Here is a 22,228-nt window from a genome sequence, read left to right as displayed (position 1 = left end):
CTTGTATCGTTCAATGCGGCGATCTGTAGGCGTCCGAAATTATAGCTCATTGCACCATAATTACCGCCACTTACATATGCGCAAATGTGCTTTCCCTGATTCCGCGTCAGCTAAAATGTGGTAGTAATGCTGTGGTAATTATCCACTGGAAAGATTTCAGCATCGCCATTTCTTCTTCTTAAAGGTGTTCCAGGCAGCAGTCCAAAAAAAATTGTTTTCGCGCATCAGGAAATGCAACTATAGCAGACAGCAAAAAACACGGGACGGACGATCAGAAAATCTGTTGTGAACAGAGTGCGGAAGGAGTAATAATTTTGCCTGAATGCACTGCTGGCGAAATATTTTCCAAATAATACTTCTCCTTGGCGCCCGCAAGGCACACTTAGTTGTTTCGCCAGCCGATCTCGTTTTGCTGCTTCATATGGCGCCGGTCCTTTGATCTGCCCAGCCTCTCGATGTCGTCGCCTGCGTTACCTTTGATGTCCGGCGCGATGAGCACGCCTCATGCGCTTCTGTCGCCGCTGGCGGTTCACATCATTCCTCGCTAAAATCGTGTGACTTGTCACGGGTAGCGGAATCTTAGAGCCGGCAGCGCGGTAAGCGAGAACTGGTAAAGCGCAGAGGCACGCAGTTGTTGTTGTTACCACAAATACGATGTTCTCGACATGGAAGAATGACTCTTTGTGTGCCGTGAAAGAGCATCACACGACAAAACAGCATGCGTCTAAACAGCGCATAAAAACAGCAGAACGACATAACAGCACAAAGGAAAAATGTCACAGCGACAAGGCAGCGCAGGGGAAAAAGGATGGCCACAAAACACCACTGGGAAAAAAACAGCACGAGTGAAAACAGCACGCCTGACAAAACGGCACAGCGACAAAACAGCACAGCGAAAAGCAACACGATGAAAGAAGAGAGCAGGGAAAAGAACAGCACGACGACAACACAGCACTTCGGAGCACGTTGCAGCGCTGTTGAAGGGGTGAACAATTATAGCAATAAAGGAACGGTAAATCAAAACGCATACGCCAGCGAGCTTTAGAGTTGGCGAGTGCTCGTTTCACAGAATCATTAAGGAACAGGGCAGGGTAATGTTCATGCTCTCAAATATCCGCTTTTCTTCTGCCTGGTATTGTAATGACTCTAACGAGTAACGCTAAAGTAGTTGTTCTGGAGGCATCTATTCTGCGGGTTGACCATCATGATGCTGAATTCGTCGGGCAAATATGACCGACCTAGGGCTCTCGGTGCACCAAATTTTCTTAATCTTCAAAATCGTCGCTCTCGGCAATTGAATCTTCAGCAATTTTGTTGGAGCGAGCTACAGGCTCTTCACACACTTAAAATATCCACTATACGATGCTTACTTTTAAGCATGGCAGGATTGCCCGAGTGGACCTATTCAGGTTCTCTGGTGTTTAACCAGGATGCTGCACAGTGGTCGTCATAGGCTGACCGGCGGTTATTTCACTTTGCGAAATGGGCTACACAGCCGACTTGAAAACTCATAAATCAGCGTGCATTTTTTAGCGTAATTGTATACTGAAGCTCTTTTTTCACATTGAAGAACGTTATTTCGAAACATATTTTAGCAACATTTGACCAAAGGTGCTTTTTTCGTTTAGAAGCAAATTTTATTCAACGAAATTTTCGACTAATTTTACCCTTTTGCTCTGGAATCACAAACAACAACAACAACAACAACAACAACAACAACAACAACAACAACAACAACAACAACAACAACAACAACAACAACAACAACAACAACAACAACAACAACAACAACAACAACAACAACAACAACAACAACAAATCTCTATTGAAGCAGGGCTTGAGGATATCGTGTATGGGACGACTGTGACGGGACGGGCTTTCGCACCAGGCGCACTTGGCCTTAAGTGACGCCTCTGGCGTAATTTAACACACGATTGGTAAGCACCCCTTAGGTTTAATGTGCAATTTTCGCATCATATCGATTTCAGCCCGCAGTTGTTAAAAGTTAATATTCTATAGGTGCATCTTATACACACAGTTAACTGACAAGTACAGAGACAATGCAAGTAAGCAAGTTTCCCTAATCTTGTATCACGGCTCTTCATTTCACATTATTAAAAGAGGCCTTTATTTTACTGCATGACCGCACAGATTTATTAGAAATTCATTACATTATTTATGAAACAGTGTCACCTCCGCGATAAATGAAACTGGGTGCTGGTTAACACGTATAGGTGAGAAGAAGGAAAAAGTAGGCATGCATTCTTTTTGTGGTAGTGAGGAAAATCGAAACTAAACGCCGTGTATTTTCGTCAAATGCATCCAATAACGTGGGAATCACACCACTAAAGGTATTGCAGCAATACTGAAATGTAGGCAATGTAGTATCTGCAGCAAGCTTCGCAATCAACAATAAAAAGGCACAGTTTCCACTGAGGTCGTTGCAGAAACCTGAGGTCACCGCTTGCGTAAGACGGACGTATGCTGAAAGGGGGCACAATGTATGAAATAGGGTTTGAAGGGGTGCCCTGCAAGTACGTTGGAGAGGCCTTTGGTCGCGGGGAGCCCTGCTTCTTGTTATCTGAAAAAAAAAAATGGTCAGAAATATGAACCGTTGGAAATTAACCCGGTGCATACACCAGTATTCCCAGACTGTCTCTCCTAACACTGTTCAAGCTTTACTTTCCATAGAAACGACGCATTTTGTTCCAACACTAAGGTATCGGTCTCGTTTCGGAAGTCTGATAAGAGACGATCGCCTGTACGTTGAAGATGGGGTACCTTGTGGGAACGCTAGAAATATTCAGACTCGTTGGCCCGATTGACGTGCAGATTCTACTGAATGTCAGAGCAGCAGGTGATCCAGTTAGCTTCTTCCTTTGAATAGTTCAAGTACATTAAATAAGCAGTAAATGCGCATTGAACATGATAGACAAGCCATATACATCAAAACGTGCTACCACTACTAGAATAAAGCATGTCATACACACTAGATTATCGCAAGAAAATTGCACCTTTTCTCAAAAAAGAAATGAATCTACATCCGCTGCTATTCAGAATCTAGTGGCTCGATGTCCTTGTTCTCTTGAAATGTGTGGTTCACCTGTACTAGGAGAACTGCAACAGTTCGAGACACGGTATTTGTTCATATGCTGTTGATATTGCCAGCGAATTGCACATAGCATTTAAAGGATGATTTTTTTTTGCGAAAAAATTAAGCCCTAAAAGCGCATATGTTTTTTTAGTTTGCACCTAGTATTTTGTGGAGATAATCAAGCGAAACAAAGTCAAAGGCGTGATTTTTCGCCGCAGTCAGTGCAAAAACGCGATGACTCACGAAAGCTCATCGCTAGGCGCCTAAAACCCGTCGCATATCTCCTTGGGCAGCATCGGCGCGTCATCTGGGCAGTTGAAGGCTTCTGCAAACGCCGGCAAATGCTGCGCAGCTGCGTTGCACACCCATCGACCTGGAATCCGGCTGGAGCCGTTCCTGCGACACGTACCGCGATCACTATCACGTCGTGTTCAAATAGCTCCGCAACATGGCTATGGATGCGCTGTCACTTTCGTTTTAAAGCTACCAAGTAGCCCCACTTACTCCATTTAGCAGACAGTTCCACTCAAGCGTCTTCCAAAGGATGGTGGAGAGACGAGAGCGCAAGGACCTGCTTGTTACCGCATTTACATGTAAAAGGTTACATCCTTTCTACAAACCCTATCCACCCAGCGACAGCCGGAAACACATCGGCCGCCCACGTGACGCCTGAGGACACGAAAACGTCGTGATCTAATCTGGAAAACAGCATAGCAGCTTTCTAAATGTGCAGAGCAAGCAAGACGTGCTTCATTGGAACCACCTCTCTTCGCACTGACTCCGTCTGCCGATCTCGTGGAATGTGTGTGCTGTCACCGTCTGCCTCATTACAGAAAGCAGGTGTGGGCCTCGTGCGTTTGTGAACGAAAGTTTACTTAAGACCCAAACCAAAATGTATAAAACAATGAAAAATTCTAATAGGACGCTTAAAACAGAATTTTGCGACCAGCAACTTCACGTTGTTGCGATGAACCATGTGGAACAGGAAAAGAGAGGCATCTACCACAAAACAACATAAACATTTGGGTTCCCATGCGTAGGCAAGGCCTCTTAGAAGCCTGAATTTCACCTTTTTCGCTGTTTTGTGGTCGGAGTCTCCGCTTATTTTGAGGACATTTCATCAGCCACCTTTAGTGACCTCTCAACGGTTTTTATAGTGTGCTCTGAGCGCAGTGTAAACTGTGGTAAAATTTTAGTGCTACCTAGAAACCACTAAAGTGATACGTGAATCTATGTGCTCCTAGTGTCACATAGCTAGTCATTCAATACGATAATTCTACATTGTTAAAGACGCACCAACTAGGCCAACCTTTTGTCATTCAATACATGTTGTTTCATTCAGAAAAGACCACCGCCGTCACTAAGTGTTCTGGTAATCCGCGTTTTGGGGATAGTTGGTCGATTCTCAGAATTATTTTTTGCCCACAGAAAGACGACACAATAAGACAAGGAAGACAGGACGCTCCGTCCTGTCTTCCTTGTCCTATTGTGTCGCCTTTGTGTGCGCAAAAGAGAATTGCAAGTGCTCTGCGTCATCTCGTCCATACAAACTGTCCAGCGTGCTCTTCACTCACTTTCATGCTTTCATACTAGCCAGCCTCTTTGCTTACAGTCATGCACATGCCCAATACGGGTTCGTGAGACAAGAACAAGGTTGTCTCTGCCTGGTTCGACTGCTATTCGATGAGTGTAGCGAAGAAACGTACCATCTACGCCATTCTTGTACAACTGGCTTGCGAAGTACCTGATTAGAGACAATTTTTTCGGCGGCGATTTAGGAGTCTTGGTAGGCTTAAGTACAAAGTAAAACAAGGCTCATCACCTATCACGATGTTACGTGTAGATAGCGTGCAGATGCAGCTTTTTTTGAAATATGCAGCAGGTTCCTTGTTCACTGTAAGCTTGGCAAGAAATTTTTCTTCAAGCTTCCCATGGAAGACCTGCTGGTTGATGAATTTATTCAAACTCATCTGACAAAGCTGAAGAGCGGGAAAAGTGTGTGGACGCAGTTTGGGTATTTTGGAGGCAAAATGAAAAACCTTTTATGTGATATTAAGAGCTATTGGTGTAAATCCTTCACCCACAGCCGACATTTTTCTATTTCCAGCCACACATATTTCACTCACAGTAGTACTTCCTATTAGACAGATTGTCAATGGAAGCGCACATTGATCTCTCAAGCTTTTAAAAGACAGACTTCTGGTTTGCCGATTAGATGGCGGCAGTCGCGATTTCATGAAGCACAAAGTCAGTCTTAAAGTTCACTAATTATTGCAGAATTACCGCTTCCTCTAAACCCTAAAGCATCAGTTTTCGCCACACATCAGCGTGGTGCAAACATTATCATACAACTTTGTATCTACTACCAATCCCTGCAAGCATGAATGTAAGCACGTTACAACGGCAGAGCATGCATCTTTCAACGAAGTAGCTCATAGGGAAGGCGGGTAGACTGGTTCAACATTTAACTATCATTTTATATCTTCGTTAAAGACAATGCCACGTACACGAGTCGTTCACAAAATCCTCGGCAGAAGCGCACAAAGAAGCGCTGACTCATGGACAGTGGGCCCTGCCGGGGCCCAGATGGAGTGTCGCCGCGCCCTCCTACTGAATCGGCGATCGGTCGGTTTACCAGCGCCACCTCGAAGGCGGTCTGCAGCCCGAGCACGGCGCTACCCAGCTCGTCCCACACATCCGCGTCCGAGTACGCCAGGCCGCCCGCGTTGCCGGAGAGGTACACCTGCTCACGTTGACGCGTAGAGTGCCAGAAAAGCGACCATGCTTATTGATAAGACCCCCGAAATTGTTCGCTGGGGATGTCAAGAATAGTAGAAACTTGTAGCACGCGACTTTTCTTGAACCTACGCTGCTGCTGACTCGCTAGGATTGTGCAACTTTATGGGCTTAAGACAAGCATTTCGTGTGAATGGGGCCCTCCGTTTGAAAAATCGGTGTATTTTTGCGAAACTTGCGCAGAAGCCAGCATTCGATCCTTGCAAATTTGCCCGTGCTTTCTGAGTGAGAGTGGGAATTCTGTATAGCAAGAGTAATGCTGTAGTCAGTCCTCCTTGTGCATTTACGAATACTGCCTAATGAACAAAGTTGCGAGGTCTGAGTACAATGAAACCTGCTTAAATTAAGTAAGTAAAGGCAACATCAGCGTATTAATGCCTTCTCTGCTGCTCTTTGAGAAAGGCGCCGTGCAATGTAAGCGTATCTGGTCAGGACTAGTCCGGAGTCATAGTTAACGTGTGGACCAGCTCAGCAAGCGGAACAGCGGCTGCGATCAAACAAGCATTGTCGGACCAATCCTCGTCACCGTGACTCACTCAGCGATCCCAAGCGCATATGTTGGTTGTACGCCGGGAAAGAAGCGAGAAGGCGCCTAACACAACCGCGCGTAAGGTATTCATTGGCGTAGCTCATAAACTTGTTCCAGTGTTTGTTGGCTATAGCTTCGATAGCGTCATACTGGTCATTCAGTAACCAGACAGTCAGTGCCCTGACTGTGACCTAGCTGTCGTAGTGTACTAGCGCTGCGCATTGTGCACAGCGTGTGCAGCTAGGTTACACTGGCACGTTCAGCATACCTGTCGCAAACAGAGCACGTACTGCCACATCTGCTGGCGTGTCTTGTCCGTCCACCAGTCCCGCGCGCTTCCCGTGTCGTCTACGCGGCTGCCTCGCTCACCCACAGCCTGCACAGGTTTCCAGCAGTGAGGAAACACACTTCGGGTCAGCTTGGCCGATCCGAAATACTTATTTTCAAAGAATATAACCACATCTTCAGCGTCGACATCGTTCTACTTGCATCCCGCATTAGTCCATGGTAGTGCTTGCATGACATCTATTCACGACTGGTCCCATACAATTACATCTTGTAACCTAACCCCCCCTTATATAGTTTTAATTCCATTTGTCATAAAAGAAGAGTGGAGAACTGGGTCAGTCGTTACGTGGTCTCACGCAGTAAATCCAGCGTAAGGGACGGAAACAAGGCGAAAACAGCAGGACGCTGGACTTTCAACTGGCTGTATATCGGAACCGTCATGTATATTCCTCAGTGCTGATTCGACACAGAAGCTCATATGCAACAACTGGCACGAAGAAGATGAAAACAAGGATACATGCCCTGAAAGTTGTGAAAACCCCTAGTTATCTACAACCGGCCAAAATATTTCAAGAGAGTAATAAAGATTAAGTCAAAATATCTACCCCAATAGCTTTTGCGACAAAGCCTAAATTTTACTCGGACCTCTGGCTGCATCTCGTTCACTGCGGACGGGGTTTCACACTCCCCTCTTTTTCTGCTACCTTCCTCCATTACTGATCGTCAAGCTTTCAGCACTACTGGCGCATGGACCCCACGCGCGAGCGTCCCACCTGGAGCATCTGCTGGGAAGCCATAGCACCGAGGGTCGCCAAGTCCAGGAAAGGGAGGCCCGAGGCAAACGGAGCCCTCAGCTGGGCGGCTGGCACGCTGAGCTCGTTGTCCCGGGTAAGGCGAACGCGCGGGCTCTGTTGCCGAGTCAACAGCCACGTACGCTCCGGGGAACGACGAACCCGCTGGAGGAACGCCAGTGCTGTCAAGGTGTGTACTAGGAAGCCACCTCCCGCGCCCCGGGTCAGGCCCGGCAGGTCGCGGGGTCGATACCATCCCGCGCTCTGCACAGTAATGACACAGTAGCGGCGTTAGAAGAAAGAGAACGTTGTTACTGGGAACAGGGCTTCGTGGGCACGTACTTTGCAAGAAAACACAGGCCATTTTGGCCCAAAGTGATCCATAACAACAGCGCGACAGACGAGGCAGAGAAGAAGGGACACAACACAGAGCGCTGACTCACAACAGTGGAAAGAGAACAGCACAGCTGCTTGATAAGGCACGCGAAACAATTGGTTCCTTGCCAGGAAGGAGAAATTTATTCTCTGTCATGTGGCCAACCTGATAGCTAGGACCTCAGAAACATGTATCAGTACTCCCGCTGTAGCGCTGTCAGATAAGAAAAATCGTTACTTTGATTGTGAATTTTAAATTGTGCCCACTGTAGCGGTGACATTATTTCTCACGTATGACACTTGCCTGCTGACACGTGCTTGATGTACTGGTGATTTTGAATCTCACGCAAGTCAAGCGTGCTTGTATCCTATACGGCCACCACTGCAGTATTTATACTGGCTGGCGGCCAATAAATGTTTTAGTTGTGTCAGCGTTCAGTGTCGTGTCCCTTCTTCTCTGTCCCGTCTGTCGCGCTGTTGTTATGGATCATTGTGAACGCCAACTCGTCCAACAACTGGTTTTGTCTCAGTCCGGAGAAATTGTGTCGGTTTTTTATAACATTATGAATCATGCTGCATTTTAGCTGTTCTCCTAATTTACTTTCTTTTCCCTCCAACACAAACGTTAATGTGTTGTATATTGTTACCGTGTCTGCTGATATGCATGTGCCCATGTCTCATTGAGACGAAAATTATGTATCTCGTAGTTTTTTCCTAGAGAACAAGTGCTGTATTTGATGGTGTTTTTGAAAGTTATCCTTTCCGTATGTAGTGTATATGGTGTACACTGTTGTGATGACATATTCATGTAACGGTCTTCTCGGTAATTGCACATCTCGGCTGCCATCACGAGTGAGAGAGGGAGTGAGCGAGTGAATCACAACTTTATTTGCCCAAAGGCAGGGACAGCGGAAGAGGAAGGCGGCAGTCGAAAAATGCGAGAGTGCCCGTCTCAAAATAAAACCGAAATTTTTTCTCGTCCTGTCGTTACTACAAATTTTTTTTGTAGTATTGTGAACTCTTCTGTTGTTGCAATACAACTGGTTGGGTCTTAGCACAGGAGATAGCTCAATACTACAAGAAATAATGCTGTTAATGCAAGAATTTCTTTTGTCAAGGTCCAAAATACTACAGGAAATTGTTGTGACGACAGAAAATTTTCAGTTTTTCAATAGGAGACGTCCTGTGCAGGGTAGGCTTCCGCTTCCCTCTGAGCCTAAAACACAGGATCTTGTCCAAGATATTAGGCTCTGGGCTGCGTCGGGCAGCCTCTAACTGCTCCTTACAATGAATATTGAGGGATTATGGTGGAGATGATTAAAAAAGCTACATATGAAGTGGCCGAAGGTGGCTCTGGCGAAGTAGAAATGACAAGCCGTGGAGGGATAGATAAAGAGATAAAAAGGAACCAGCGCAAACGGGGCACAAAGTCGATACGAACATTGAAGACCATTGACATACTAACCAAACAGGCAGCCTATCTGGATAAAAAGTAAGATTACCTCCTTAGAGTAGATTTTAACCAGTCACCTAATCTTCTAGCTACTTATCTTCTTTACCCCGTTTACCGAACCTCCAAGCCACAAGATTTAAGGTCCATGTTTCACCCTATACCTTGTTTCCTGTTTTCATCTGTCACTGTGCCATGTCTCAAACTATCGTCTCTTGTCGAAAGTTTTATTGCTTTAATGATTTTTTTTCATATTATTGCTTCTATTCGACACTTAGCACCGGCCCTGACGTTGACTCAGCTGTTAACTCGCCTCAAGATTAATTATTGTGTGCACATCTTCGAATAAACTTCTGTTGTTAGTCAGGCCCTGTGTTGTTCGTCTCTACTTCGTCCTGTGTTCTCGCTGTTCCATTTTGGTCATGTTACACCAACTAGTCTGAAACAGCTCCCCTTTGGATGGGGAGCTGTTTGGAGCTCGGTGGATGCGGTGGCGAAAGGAAGGGATGGGAAACGTGCATTTCTGAAGCTGACGCCACAGAGTCTCGCGATAACGAGAGTTTTTCGGTGGGCAGGAGGGTATATCAGGAGACCGAGGAGGAAATGGTGACATACGTCATGATAGGAAAGCAGGCGGTCCCACGCAGTAAGTGGGGCCATGTGGTTGGAGGCGGACTCCATGGCCGCCACTCGGACACCGAAATTTTGGGCGCAGGTGTGAGCCCTCTCGTTACCATCTGGGCCCGCGCATGCGTGAGTCCAAAGAAGGGTGATGGAGTGGATTGGAGGGCGTTGCAGGTGGAGGGTCAAGGCTGGTCGGGATAGCCGACCCGCGCTGAAATTGTATATGGCTGATTTTGAGTCACTGTTAGTGCTAGTATTATCGATGGCGGTTAGAACAAGAGCGAAAGCTGCGTCCCCGAAGAACTTTCGATGGTGGCAGCCATTGGCAGCCTGTGGAATCAACAGCTGAGAAGGTAGAGGAAAGGCCGCAGGAGAATTCAGCCTCGTCCACATGAACTCGTCCCTGGTGTTGGAAAGGCGCTTTTGGAGGGCTTCCACCTGTTTTTGACGTCTTAGAAGATTGTGAACAGGGTGTGTGTTGGGTAAAGGGGATTGCGAAGGCTTTGATGGATGTGATAGGGAAAAGTATGGTGATGATGATGAAGAAGAAGGAGAAGATGATGATGATGAAGATGGTGGTGGTGGTGGTGGTGGGGAATTTTTGCGGCGCAAGGGCATCTGCGGCCAAAGAGCGCCATGGCACAAGGTATTTTTCGTTTGCTCGAGGTGGTGTCAAAGACCCATTTTTTAAGAATTTCGTCCTGTTTATGCCGAGTACCGGGCCAGGGGAAGCTTTTACCCATTGTATCACCGGTGGGTACCCGGCGGCACTGGCGATCGCACCTCGCTCCTCCGACATGCGAGGCGGATGCTCAACCACTAAGCCATGGACTGAGCAATCTAAGTAAGGATGATGGTAGGGATTTAAATTATGACGACCAGCGGTTGCACAGGCAAGACGAGCAAATTGGGAGGTGAGATTAGCCTGCACCTTCTCAGGTAGTGTATTGAGGATGCCGGTGTGACGAATACATTTCGTCACACCGCGCATTTATGGATACGACGGAGAGAACTGTCCTCTGCGTCGATTTCCGCACGGCAGAAGTGAAGGTACGGTAGTGAATAGTGAGTCTGCTAAGAACGAAGGCCTGGCCCGGAAAAAATTAGTTCTCAACTACGGACCTGCGTTTTTATTAGACACGAGCCCTATGAGGCGTGGATGATGGACAGCCGTACGAAGAGTTTGAAGAGTATGGTTGTTCAGTCGCTTGACCTGAATGAAAAGGCTAAGTATCAGAATTTGGGGAACCTGTGGAATGTAGTGATCATTAATGTGAACAGGGATAGAAGGAATGTGTCGAAAACGCCGGTGGGAGGGGGGGGGGGGGAAGAGCAGTAGTTTAGATTTAGTAGGGGCGCAGTGGAGGCTCATGAAGCCAGAATGTTCTACGACCATGTTTGTCGCTATTTAGAGCGTATCTTCGATGCGACCATCATAGCCTCCGGATACGCTGAGGGTGATGTAATCGGCGTACAGGGAGAAATGTATGGCCCCGTTCGCCTACCTGGATACATTCTATACCAGGATTCGAGAACGGCACTACACATATAGACTCTTGTGCAAAAGAACATCATTGCTACCTCCTCTAAATTTGCAGACGTCGCCACTCAGAAAGACTTCCTTGAATTTCTCCCCGCGAAACCTTACTCCCCCCTCGTTTATATCCTTAATGTGTGTAGTCGCCCTCAATATTGCCACTGTCGCTTTATTTTTACACGTGCGCTTTCTGCTGGCACAGGTACACGGGATCAAATCTCAACCGTCGCAGTCGCATTTCAATGGTAGCCAAAATACAAAAGGCGCCCAGGTGTTGTGCGATGTCAGTGCACGTTGAAGAACTCGACGTGGTCGAAATTATCCCGGCGCCCTCCACAATGGTCCCTCTTTCTCTTCTACTTTCACTTACATCTTCCTTCCTTCTCTGAGAAAAAAAAATCGCGCTTGAGGAAACGAAAGCCGCACCTAAAGCGCGTCTTAAGGGGAGGGAGGATGGCAGGATTGGAAAAATAAAGAGAGAAAGAGGTGCTGTATTCGATAGGTCCAGAATAACTGGGGATCGTTAAGGTGCACTGACATCGCACAGTACACGAGTGCCTTTTTGCGTTTCGCCTCCATTGCAACGTGACCCTGAGGCCAGGTTTAAACTCGGGCACGCCGGATCAGGAGCCGAGCGAGTTAGCTTCAGCTGACGGCGTGATTGAGGTGTGTCTACTGAAAGTGAGACAGTTACCGTGCCTTTCCTCTCTTCATAGCCACACAATCGCTGCACAAGTCCCGCAATGCGTGGTCTTCAACAATATGGTCCGTAATGAACTCCATAATGAGTACTCCTTGCCTGATCCTTGGGGAAGACTGCTCGCACGGCGGCTAATTTCCGGTCCGCCGTGGTGCGGCTCTCCCCATCGAGAACGTGCGAAGCCCGCACTCGCGAGCGAAGCTTCAGCTTGAGCTCGTGCACGAGCACCTCTGCGCGCGGCGTGAACCGCTGGTCGGCGATGGCCTCCGAGTAGAGCACACTCCACACGGGTGCCAACACGCGTCGGCTCAGGGCCAGGCAGCGCTGATGGTCGGAGATGGCCGTGCGACCGGCGTCGCCACTCGTTCCGCTTCCCATCACTGCAAACGGGCAAGGATATGAGCATACACAAGATACTTCGTATTTCCGGTTCCGCAAGCCGCATCATCCAAATTAATTTTTTTGAATGCAAGGAATGCAGTAGGCTGCTCGCTCCTCGTGCGTGCTGTGCGCTTCTAGAGTATGGCCAGAGCGCACCATACGCCTTCCCGATCAGCCGTACAGTGCCTCTAACCCTGCTTATGCTCATGGCGTCAGCTAACGCGGCGCGCATGGCACAAACGAAAGTCAAGACGTATGCTTCTCATGCCACACGAGGTAAACGTAGTTTCACCCCTGGTCTGTCACGTCACGTTCACCCCTTAATTGTTACAGAAAGGGCGTCTCGTCTGTCTCACCTTTCCCGACGTGGCTTTTCCGATCGTGCAGCAGCATTCACCTCGCCGGCGACACACGCAAGCAAAAAAAAAATAACGTATAAAGTTGGTTTCCCGAATGGTGAGGCAAATACGTCTAAAGTGTGATAATAATTTGGTGTAAAAGATCGACCAAAAACGTATTCGAAGCATTGCGCATACTCGCTATTGTCAGGACGCCTTTAAAGAAGGTAAACGCTAGCCTCAACACCTTCGTTATTAGAAAGAAGATATCTACACAACGGTCACCAACGGGTGGCGTCGTAAAGGTGCAGGCAGGACCACTTTCTATGCGCCTAATGGTAAGACCATGACTAGCATAACACGACCTTGTACCCATGATGTACAGAGTAGACAGAGCTAAGCACAAAGAGTGAAAGCGCTTAGTGTGGCCATTTGTAGGAGGCAATATGTTCACCCAGTTTAGCGACCGCAGCTAGCTTACGTTTGCTTGGGATCTAAACTCAGCACCTCTTGTGACGTGCAGCCGCAGCACCACGGCGAGCGACTGGACGAGCAAGAAGGGAGCGGCCACCTCGCGGTAGTGCGGCTTCAGCAGCACGCTTAGCACCGAGCGGACTGTGGACACCGCACGCACCAGCACTCCCGGTGGCTCGGAGACGACTCGGAAAGAGGCGTACTGCGAGGAAGAGGCATTGGAAAATGCCTTCAATCAATGAGCTCGCACCTGTGCAATCACCTTGTTTCCATCTGTTACTGCTGGAATGTATGTGCCGCGAATGAGTAAGCTTATTAATACTCTTTAACCCTCGGCAATAAGGCACGTGAACCTTCTTTAAGCCACTTATGCGAAATTAACGAAAAGAAAACCGTTTTTAGGTGACTCCGGAAGGTACGTTTATCCGTTCGCGTGTTTTGCGCGCATCAGAGTATTCAAATGTCGTAAAAACCTGGAAGACGCATAATGACTTTTCCATGCCTAAATCAATCAGAATTAGTACCGTTGACGTCCTGGAAACAGTGTAAAGTTGTGATGTAGAGATGTCTGGACCCTAGATGTGGCATAATTCTAGGGGACTGAATTGTGTTTTGTCCTACCTACGTATGTTCCTTACAAACATCTCAAAACTTGGAAGTTTTGTTTCGATAGGATCATAATTTGCGACTGAAGGGGGTGGATATCTACGACGCCGTTAAGTGAGCTAGATTCAGAACCCGCATTTGTGCTGATTCAAAAGGAGGATGCTCAAACCGCTAAGCGACCACTCTGGTGGTTCTAATGCACTCATACACCGAAGGAGAAGGTGGGGCAATGCACTACGGGCTTTCGCGGAAATTTATGAACACAATTACTTCTGGCAGAGTACTGTCGAATTAAATTGGCGTTCGGCTCAGAAAACTTCATCCCAAACTGTTATCTACCCACTCCGCAAAAGCATTATTAGAAGGCAAACCGAAGATAAAATTCAATAGAACTGATGACCAATATTCGTCGTGACAATATTCGTGACAACTCAACAAACACACCCATCACTATTCGCCGCCATATACTACAAAGAAAAGAGGTTAAGCCACCAGATTTATTCTCCCCCCTACCCCCACCCTCCCCCACCAAAAAAAAAAAAAAGTTTCGCTGCGAGCCTCGGCTAGTGGTGCCCTGGTCTCGGCTCAAAAGATTTTTTTTTTTCAGTGAAAGAACTGCTGAGAAAACTGAGAGTGCAAAAAAAGTTTTCTCTTAAATGACCCGGTATTTCACACTGCATGTGTACGTGCAAATAGAAAAACTGTTCATTTCGCATAAGGCAGCAACCTAATACGTTAGGTCGTATGTTCTAGTAGGGTTCCGTGCATCTCTTTCTTCTGGCCATCCGTCTTTTTTACACTTCCTTCTTTCAAAACAGACAGTTACGGGTGGTCAAAATGCAGTGCCAACGTCCAGCTATCGCCGGCGACCTGTCCTGCGGTCTGCCAAAGCAGCAAATAGCACGGCTCGCTGTCACCGGCAGGCGCAGGTAGCGTTGAAGCCTTTGGAAGGTGCTATACTTCAAAGAAATCACTGGACATTTAGCCTCGTGCTAATGCAAATTTATTTGACAGATGGGGTAGTTCCAAGCACTGATACCAGTAGGAGAATTTAGTAACTGTGCAAAACTGTGTGTGATGTCGGTTGCATTTATGCAACCACACTAGTATTATTGCCTTGAGTAAGTTCTATACCTGTCGTCAATTTCAATGGCACTGCAGCAGAAGCTAAACAGGGAAGAGAAGGAAAGGGGTCTTTGTACCTGTCCCGTGGGGAGTGGGTAGTGGGTTGGTGGGGTTGGGGGTGGTCGGGAGGTCCTTGTTGAAGTTCATCACTTCGACCATATATGTGTATATATATATATATATATATATATATATATATATATATATATATATATATATATATATATATATATATATATATATATATATATATATCCACTGAGGGGATCATTTTAATGAAATCTTGGAAGTTATAATTTTTTATCCGACGTTTTTAATGCATGACCATTGACCATTGCAGGGTTAAACTTGATTGCATCGTAAGATCATATATGCATTCTTTTTAGCACTCGCGTCGTTCTACAGATACGAGCACGCGCTGTCAACCGGGTGTATTGTAGCGAACACGGAGAGAGGGGATAACGTTGTCGGTGGCGGCTAAGAGTGAGATGAGATGACAAGCTAAGGAAACTTCCCGGGGTGTCGTTGCCGCGACTGAAGCAATATAGGAATAGCTGAATGCTATTAAGAGAACACAGCCTGCAATTAACTCGGGTAATGGGTATGCTGACGATGACATACGAACCGTAGTAGCGGAATCGATCCAGATGTGCGCGGGCACAGATGGGGCGAGGTGCGCGAGGACCTCAGGCGAGCGCAGTGCACCCCTCTCAGAAGACGCCCGAGACGACAACGACAGCATGTCTCGAAGCACGTCTGCCATGCCAGTCATATCTTCGTCGGCAAGCCGGGTCCGCATGTAGATTGCGCACCACGACAGCAGCAGGGCCGTCGCACCACCTGGAAGCCGGTCGCCCGGCAGGGGTGCTTTTGATGGCTCCACCTGAAAGACGGCGCGAGTGCAGCATCGCGTATTTGAAAGTCTGCAACTCCGTACAAAATGTACAGCATTTTTAAATGACTGCCGTGGAAAGCCAACCCCAGAAATATGTCTTTAGAATACATGGTTGTTTTTATGACCCCAATATTTAACAATCTAGTCCCAAAGGCTGATGTCATACTTAAAGAGAACTGGCCCTGACGTCCGAGTGTCGATGGAGGCGAAAGGCAAAATGAGTATGAGTTCAAGTTAAAAATATCAATAAGATATGAGTATATGTTAAAGGTACACTGATAGTCAAAATCATTCGTTGACTCTCTCCTCCATCAAGTACACCACACTGCATTTCAGGTGTGCTCCTCGAATGAGACAATTAATACGTCTTTCCTTTCCTCAAATATCATTTTCAGTTTTTTTTCGACGGCTACAAAAGAACAGTGGGAAGCGAGTTGCAGGAAGCATGAACACTATTAGATGAACCATGGTTGGACTCGACCGGCGGCCGCCGCAGCTCCAGTCCTGCCGTAAATGAACACAGCGTGTTATCCTCGTAAAAGTACGCTCTAAGGAAACGTAGCGGGCTTCATTCAGATTTGGATCCGTGTCACTTTGATACTAGTGCCATTACACTGCATGCTTATACGCTGGACAGCCTCGTTCAAGTCGGCCGCTTGATGCACTGCTTTTGGCGTCCACGCTTGGTGTAGGAGCGGCGTGCGTACCAGCAACTGCGTCCTGTTGCCACCCACCGCCCTGAGCCGTACGCGCAGCACGGGTGCCAAGCCGAAGCGCAGGGACAGGAGAAGCAGCAGCCTCACCACACCCTCGTCCGAAGGATCCGGCTCCAAGAGCTCCCAAGACGAGTTCAGTGCCACAAGCAAGCGCAGCACTTCCGTGCGCAGATCCTGCAATGCGTCCGGTTGGTCTGCCTTGTTTGCATTTTGAGTTCATTTTTATCATCGCAACAGTTGATAACAAATGCTTTAGGCTGAACAACTAGCGCCTCAAGTGCCTTGTCAGATCGTATACGCTCTTGGACGTCTACATGACAAAGTGGGAACGTGTGGCCTTCGGAATGGGCCAGTCAATTTCAGCGAATATGGAACCTCTCGTCTCTTGTTGCATTCTTTTGAAATTTGAGGAATGGTCATGTAGAGCTAGTTTTTGGACTGCAAACTAGGCACAAAACTGGATTTCCTTTTACCTGTACAATTCGTGCATCTTTGGGCCTTTTTTTTTCAAAGAAGAAAACATCCGTTAGTACAATTAAATTGGGCGCATAAAATGGTACAATTTCAGCCAGAAGCTATATATTATAGGAAACACGAAGGCACTCTCTGCAAGTTCTGTTTTATTTTTCTTCTGTTCACGGGTTCCCATACTTTCTTCGCGCTAATTACTATTAACATCCGTGCCGTTTGTGAGTTGATGCTAGACCTACCGTGCCATCAATTGCATTGGACTTCGATGCAGCTTCCTTTAAGAATGAATCAAAACTTTAGAGCAGCGTTGGCTATGCCATTGGGTTACGCCTTATACAGAAACAGGACACGTTCGATTTTGCTCCAGACCGACGCTTTTGCACAGATGCGCATGACTACGTTAGGTTTACTGGGACTGCACATTAATTCTAGAACACCTTCCGAACTGGATTGACCCTAACCTGATGTTTCTGTCGCGGCCTTCGGCCGTTGCCTTCACTACTATATTTTCAAGAACACTTTTATAGTTGCAAATTGCATGCAACAAAAGTTTATTATTAACACAAGGTGCCCAAATCATGTAATGTCGGGCAAACAAAAGAATTTAAGGACAGAGTAAAAACTAGCACTGGAGATATTGGGTGAACTGAAAGCAATGGGGGCAATAAATCTATTATGGGTGCTTCATGACAGCGTGCACAGTGGGTTTCATGACGCAGAAAGAAAGTTCCATGCAATTCAATATTTTGGGTTTCTGTCTACAATATTTCAGTATATAGCCAGCCGAAATATAGGGGAAGACGTCCATGGGATGAAGTTGAGACTCATTTAGGACTTTTTTAAAGCGAGAGCGTTAAGGCTCCCATTCAGCGGGGTACCCAGTGGCGCAGGCGCTGTCCGTGCCGTCACGAGACAAGAGGGGATTTGAAACGTGATTAAAAGATCACATAAATAAGGAATACATCAGGCCGCATTGTGCCTCAAACTTCATTGTGACATGTAAGAACGCAAAGTAATATAATTGCATTGAAAATATAATTTGGGTTAGATGGGAATCGAACCCTTCCGCTTGGATCTCGAGTTAGACTCACTAGACCTGTACGCCTTGGACCCCGTGGCATATTCGTTCGACTTGGTTAAAGGAAGGCTTTGTGTGTCTTGTCCGAGATTGTTCGTGTTTGCAATGTGATGTGCTGAGAAAACCTCATGCAGCTGAAGCAAGCCATTAACCTAACGCGTCATAACCTTAAGGCGGCGATTAAGCGTCCCCCGAATTTTTTTCTCGCAGTTCTGGTGGAAGCGATAACGGCAAGACAGCTTCGAAGAACATTCAGCTCGCCTTCTCAGATCTTCTGAGAAGGCTCAGACAAGCGTTGTGGTACTGCCGGACTGCCTCGAGTGCGTACTCCGGTGCCAGGCCAGCCGTGGCGGGTCTGGACGCGCCCTTGGGATAAGAGGGCAGAGCCGCTTGCTCCACAAGCCTCTCCCAGGAACGGGCCACATCCTCGCCGAAGGTGCGCGCGCCATGCGACGAGCTCCAGTTGTGGCACACGTACTCGTACAAGTCCCGGCATGGGTCCAGCTTGCTTCCAGGTGACGCACGGCCCTCCATCACACCGTCGTGCGGACCGGACGCCAGGAGGGGGCCGCGAGAGGGGCCCAGCTGCGATGAAGGAACGCAGCAAATGCATTTTAGAGCGGGAAAGAGTTCATGAACGCAATTTTTTTCATATAATTCAAGATTACCCTATAACAATCAATATATCCCCAGGTCACCCGAAGGCAGCCTTGTATTCTTTCTATTCACGTTTTTGCTATCGTCGAAACCGTTCCCCAATAAATGGTTTTCTATGGCAGTTTTAACTGTTCGATGCGCGATCACTGGAAACACTTTAAAAGAAAGATTTTGCTACATAGCAAAATAATTGGCATTACCTTCAATATTTCTAAAAGAGTGTCTTCGAATTTCCAATATACGAAATTTTTGGCCGAGAAAGCTGGGCATGATCCGCATGGACTAAACCTTCACAACAACCCAACTACGTCCATTGTAGGACGGAGGCTACTCCCGTTTATCCGCACTTAGCCCTGTTCTAATATTCAGTTCCATGTTTGGGTGCGTTATACGCGATCAGCATCCCCAAGTATGATGAGTGGACTTAATCTTAAGCGCACTTTAGAAAGAGCATTGCGATAATTATGATACAGATCTGGCACCGACCAAAGTTCCCGCTCAATACTTTTTGAGTGGATTAAGGGTGCCCGCTAGACAAGGTTACAGGCTTTCATGCAGCCCCCTTGTGGCAGCCGCCCAAAGCAGGCGGGGACGGGCCCCAACATAGGCCATTGTGTACACACCTGATATCCGCCGTGTACGGAACACCAGAGGAGGAAGCCACTGATAATTAGGGCCACAGCAAGGAGGCCGAGCCAGAAGCGCCTGGGAGACACGATTCTTATGGTGGAGTGTTGTCGTTCACCGGCGGCGAGGCGTGATTGCGAAGCAGCGGACAACATCACAGCCGCTACCGTCTTCTTCGCCTTTCCTACTGGCACGTGCCCTGGTGGGCAACACAGGGGAAGCAGGAATGGCACCCGTCGAAAGGCCGTCTGATGGAGAGTATTTCTTTTATAAATTTTTATTCTGTCAGTGTGCAGTTTCGTTTTTATAAAAGTTATGAAAATAATAATAAAACGGAGGAAACGATGCGCGAAAACTGTAACGCGTTTTTGGACGGCTGATCGGCGGCCGAAAGAAATTAAAGGGTTATGCGCAGGGTTATGCGAGAGGAAAGCATAAGAGCGTGCCGTCACAGGCTTGTGCACACGATGTTAGCACTGTAAAAACATACATGTACGAAGGAGCGCTTTCATTGGAGAAGGACGGGAAGTGTGAGAAAAAGTGCGAGGCGTATTTTGCATTTTACCTCTATCCAAATACAGCCGCCCCAGCCGCAAATTTACCGCACCTCGTCTCAATCACCCGACCACCGCGGCGGGCGCCGCTGAGGTGAGGGCGAGTTCTATGGGCTTCATACAGCGAGACGCACCTCATGAATGCAGCGAGACACGTCGAATGCACTGCGCTGTATGAAGCAGAAAACAAGCTCAGTCCGGCAGTAATTAAAGCCTCTTACCGTACCGTGTGACCAGTGCCGCCATGTGACGATAAAGAGGAGGTGACTCCAGCACGCATTGCCAGCAAGTTTGGTGCTAAAATTTGGTCGTAATCTCCAATGGAAATTTCCTTGTTTATGCCACTGCACCTTGGCCAATCCCACTATGTGGGTATGTGCCATCCCTTAAGAAGAACAAGAAGAAGTAGAAGGAGAAGGAGGAGGAGGAGAAGGAGAAGAAGAAGAAGAAGAAGAAGAAGAAGAAGAAGAAGAAGAAGAAGAAGAAGAAGAAGAAGAAGAAGAAGAAGAAGAAGAAGAAGAAGAAGAAGAAGAAGAAGAAGAAGAAGAAGAAGAAGAAGAAGAAGAAGAAGAAGAAGAAGAAGAAGAAGAAGAAGAAGAAGAAGAAGAAGAAGAAGAAGAAGAAGAAGCACAACCTCCTCTGCACGGGTAAGACCGCGGGGGAGGGTTACCGCACACGGAGGGATGAGAGCACGTGTGCGGCGCCGGAGGAGTTCCTTTCTTGATGAAAGGAGGGTAAAATTGTACGAATGAAGGAGCCGAGGCGGTGATGAGTTTGTATTCGCAAGCCAGGCCTCTAAATCTGCCTGACTTTGATAGGTCAGCAGATCCCGTGGTATCCACTCAATACGTACTGGCTGCGGGATGCGTGCCGCGAGCCGGTGGATGTCCTGACATATCGTGGGACAGCGGCTAACACGTCGTAGCAACCGGACAACTTGAAGGGCGTCAGTGCGGATGACAACGCGGGCCGGAGGGAGCATAGTTATGTCGGCCACAGAGCAGAGTGCTTCTTGAACTGCAACGAGCTCAGCACAGAACAACGAAGGGGTTCCGTAAGCTGAAACCAAGAGGTTTGATTCAGGGCAGGTCTGCACGGGCAGTAGATAGCTTGTTGCTTGTTGATAGTTGTTGCTTTGCAGTCTTGTATGCTTGCGTCTACGTAGACAACAATGGATCCTTCAGGCAGGCAAGCATCTTGTTCCTCAAATTCCTGGCGAAGCAACGATGCCGAATGAGCAGATGTTGGCCGGCGATTATCTGTTGGCTTGTTGTCGCTGAGCTGTACAAACTTCCATGGGGGAAGAACTGGCGTTAGCGGCTGAAGAATGGAGTGTGACGTTGCATAAGTCCTCAGTGCATGCGTGGAGTGCGATAGACTGGCCTTAAGACTGCGCACTTCACGGCGCTGCTGCACCAGGTCATCAATGGTGTTGAGCTGCGCATTCTCTTGTAAAGCTATGACCGGTGTGATGCGTGGAAGGCACGTCCTCATAGACACTCGGTTCACGGCTTCAAGGTGATCCCATTGGGCTCTTGTAAGATGTTGAAACTGGGCTGTTGTTGTTGGGATGTTGAATGTGGCTGCAGAACTGCCGTCACCAGTTTTAGGGGTAATTCTTCTAATCAAACCCAAAGTCTGAATAGCTTGCCTTTTTGCCTGAGAAAGCCATGCTCGGGTAGTGGGGTTCTTGATAGACAAAGACGGATTGGACTTGCAGCAAATTTACGGCATCCCCAGCGGTTGGCGACTTACGTGTATGTTGTTCTATGCACGGATAGCTGAAGTCCGATGGATGATGCGTAATTACAGGTAACATCCAAGGCAGATTGAAGGGCAGCCTCCTGAGTACGGATATCTTGGTGTGTACTCCACACCGCGATGTCGTCAGCGTACTGAAGAAATATTATGTCATGTAAGCGCCAAGCCAGCGGGATGAAATCAATAATAAATAACGTCGGCGACAATACGGATCCCTGGGGCACGCCGCAGAGAGGAACAAATGATCCGACCGCTTCTCCGCTGAGGCGTATTGCAAATTTAAAGCGAATATGATTTGTTTAATTCAAGACGTCTTCGAATATGGTCGAATGCTTCCCTGGCTAAATCAGTTGACGATCTA

General features: G+C 47.5%; 2 long non-coding RNA genes across 2 annotated transcripts; both read right to left on the bottom strand.

Moving 5' to 3' along the window:
• Positions 1-3,343: 3,343 nt before the first annotated feature.
• LOC144094807 (uncharacterized) lies at positions 3,344-8,261 on the bottom strand. The gene is made up of 3 exons (XR_013306580.1): positions 7,481-8,261; positions 6,688-6,795; positions 3,344-3,490 (listed from the first exon to the last, which is right to left on the bottom strand). It is a non-coding gene; the product is annotated as an uncharacterized LOC144094807 (long non-coding RNA).
• A 10,226-nt stretch (positions 8,262-18,487) lies between these two features.
• On the bottom strand, positions 18,488-19,680 carry LOC144094805 (uncharacterized). Its single transcript, XR_013306579.1, has 2 exons — positions 19,549-19,680; positions 18,488-18,853 (listed from the first exon to the last, which is right to left on the bottom strand). It is a non-coding gene; the product is annotated as an uncharacterized LOC144094805 (long non-coding RNA).
• Positions 19,681-22,228: the final 2,548 nt, after the last annotated feature.

This window comes from Amblyomma americanum, chromosome 6, assembly GCF_052857255.1.
Source record: "Amblyomma americanum isolate KBUSLIRL-KWMA chromosome 6, ASM5285725v1, whole genome shotgun sequence".
Taxonomy (NCBI): domain Eukaryota; kingdom Metazoa; phylum Arthropoda; class Arachnida; order Ixodida; family Ixodidae; genus Amblyomma; species Amblyomma americanum.
Note: the sequence above shows the minus strand (reverse complement) of the source record. Positions and strands in the feature narration are given on the sequence as shown.